This window comes from Gossypium raimondii, chromosome 3 (assembly GCF_025698545.1).
Source record: "Gossypium raimondii isolate GPD5lz chromosome 3, ASM2569854v1, whole genome shotgun sequence".
NCBI lineage: Eukaryota > Viridiplantae > Streptophyta > Magnoliopsida > Malvales > Malvaceae > Gossypium > Gossypium raimondii.
In genome coordinates, this window is record NC_068567.1 from 16,464,440 (window position 1) to 16,467,613 (window position 3,174).

At 33.9% G+C, this 3,174-nt stretch overlaps 1 non-coding gene across 1 annotated transcript; it reads left to right on the forward strand.

The window, feature by feature from the left end:
- The first annotated feature begins 262 nt into the window (after window positions 1–262).
- On the forward strand, window positions 263–368 carry LOC128040259 (small nucleolar RNA R71). Its single transcript, XR_008194916.1, has one exon. It is a non-coding gene; the product is annotated as a small nucleolar RNA R71 (small nucleolar RNA).
- Window positions 369–3,174: the final 2,806 nt, after the last annotated feature.

Consider the following 3,174-nt stretch of genomic DNA (forward strand, 5'->3'; position numbering starts at 1 on the left):
TATTTTATCATAAAAGAAATAGACGACACCTGAGCAGATAACGAAGTGAGGGCGTCAACTTCATGAACTTCGGCTACACGTCTTCCTGAAGCTGTTCGATTTGTTGACCATTGATAGTTATTACTTGCGATCCTCTTGATGATCTCATAAGTCTCATTATAAAGGCTTAGACAAAATTGCACCATTCGCGAAAGAATCTACCATCAATCTTTTATGTGCATTGAGACCATTATAGAATGTCTCCAACTGGATACAGTGAGGAGTCCCATGATGAGGACACTTACGAAGTAACTCCCTGAACGCTCCCAAGTCTCATACAAAGACTCGTCATCCAATTGTTGGAAAGTTGTGATCTCGCTCCTTAACTTAGCTTTTTTGCTAGGTGGGAAATACTTCACCAAAAATCTCTTTGCTAATTCTTGCCATGTAGATATAGAACTTGGTGGCAATGAATTCATCCATGCTCGTGCTCGATCTCGCAACGAGTACGAAAATAACTTCAACCTCAATGCATCTTTAGTCACACCGGCTATCTTGAATGAATCACTCACCTCCATAAACAATCGAAGGTGGATATGTGGATCTTCCGTGGACATAACACTAAATTAGCCCACCGTTTGTAGCATTTAAAACATCACTGGTTTCAATTCTTACTGGGTTGCCTCAGTATCTGGCCTTCAAATTCTTGGGTTTAACTCACTGAAAAGTGGCACAACATATTGTTTGATGCATCGATCCCTATCATTGGCAATGAGGATAGGATATCGTACATGATCGACTTCATTACCTTGGTCTTGATTTTGATTCCCAAGGTCCATCTCGACTTGTCTTTGAGCTGTTCGTTCATGTCTTCTTTCTCTGAAAGTTCGCTCAATTTCAGGGTCTACAGGGAGTAAATCTATAATTCAATCTATGATCATAAACACCTGAAAATAAAATCACAAAAATTAAAAAGAATAAGTAATGTTAGAAATAAATCAAATTAAAAATAAATAATTTTACGAAAAAAATGACTATGACAACATTTGACAATCCTCTACAACAGCGCCAAAAACTTATAACATATAGGTTTGTGCAAGTGTACACAGTCGTTATCAAGTAATAAGTAAGTATCGAGTTATCGTCTCCACAGGGATTGTATTTGTGCTAAGTCACTTAATTTGTAAAATTATATTAACAATTTGGTAAATAAAAACACAATATAGTTGAGAAGTAGTGAATAAATATATTAAACTAAATGCAATGATCCCTAATGCAAATTATCATAAGTATGCAAACTATATGAATGAAATAGATTTTAGTAAAATGAAACACAATTTGCAACAATTATAACATAAATAAACTAGGACAATTACTTCAATTAAACTTAATTTATTATCAACATGCTTAATAACATTCGGAAAAATATTTCATGGAAACTTGATCTTTCATGAGTTTGGAAACCACAGTAGGCCCTTTCAGAATCCTTTACTTAGTAAATACGCATTTTACTAATCCTTATTTACTAAGGGTTTCTAGCATTCGTGTGAGATAACAGGGACATGTCAGGTTTGAAACAATTTAATCACACAAATCTATAAATTATGCAGATAACAGAGCTTGGTCATAGTTGTTATGCAACCTACAATTTAATCGGGTCAAGATCTAAATTGAGCATGCACATTTCAATTATATGTCCATTAGCCGTCGTCCGGTCAGGATCGCTTAGCTAATTCAGGTGCATTTTAATCACGTATGAACGAAATACAGACTTGATTTTAATTAAAAACATGATCGATTGAGGCAAAACATTATAAGCATGAATCAAATAAATATTATTTAATCAAAGCAATCATCCTAGCTTAAATAAAATTAAGCTATCATTATTGTAAATAAGAATAAAGAACACATAGCAAACATCTTTATATTAAATTAAAGAGAAGGAAGATTAAACCCAATTCAGAGTGGCTGTCACCCAAGACTCTAACTGACGAGGCTCCTTTGTTCTTTTGCTTTGCTCCTTTGCTGATGGCTCTTGAAGGTGGTCGACCAAGGGTTCTTTAAGAGGCTTAATAGCTAAAATCTTTATGAAGAGATGATGCTAGAAGTTGGAATGGAAAAGGCTAAGAGAGTTTGGAGAAAAGAGAGAATGATGCTTGAGGGATGATGAATGAAGGAATGAGAGGGTCTTATTTATAGGTGTGGAGAAGAGGATAGTTTACTAAAAATAGGAGTTTTCATCTTTTGAAGAATCTTCCATGGGTGGCCGTCCATAAATTAAACAAGTTGAGCTGATTTTTTCTTGATTTTTGGTCAATTTGAGTGCCACAACAACTCAAGACTGAGACTCAGACAAGTGCAAATCTTTAGATAAATCTCTAATTTCTTCAACTCTTCAAGGACCTTTTTCAATTAAACCAAAGAATAGTTTATATAAACAACCATGTGCAACCAAATTTTGGGTTGACTTGGTCTCCAATTTGGACGATTTTGTAGTCCAACAAAGTATCAGACCTGTCAAAAATAAGTCAACAAGTTAGAGGACCAAAGTAGTAAATTTATCCACTTTAATTTGTTAATTACAACCCAAATTATTAATGAAATATTTTGAAATGAATTATTGAATATAATTTTATATTTTATTATTTAATTTAATCATGCATGATGACTTTATATCTTAAAAATTATAATATATTCAAATTAATATAAAATAAGCCATTTATTGCATGAAAACTATATAATAAAGCATAAAATCACATTTTAATAATTTCTATGTCCTAATTTCATATTTTCACATATTTCATTAATTTATTAAACAATTACTTAGTTTTAACAACGAATTTGAGTAAAAGGGTGATAAATTACATGGGAAAAATCATATATATTTTTCCATTTACAACGCTCTGGCTTCCAACTGATGAGTAACAACATCATTTCCCTTCCTAGTACCACCTCTCGAAAATGAACCACCTCGACTCGACCTGCGACCCCTAGGTGCAGGCACAGACCTTTGAGAAGTAACAGGGGTAGCATTCTCATTCTTCGAACACTCTCTAACAAAATGCTCCATGGATCTACAATGAAAACAACCTCAAGTTAACTTCCAGCATTCACCACAGCAGTTTTTCTCGCAATGCTCACAAATCGGATTATTAGTATCCCTGATTTAACCTCGTACACTACCCATGGGCACAG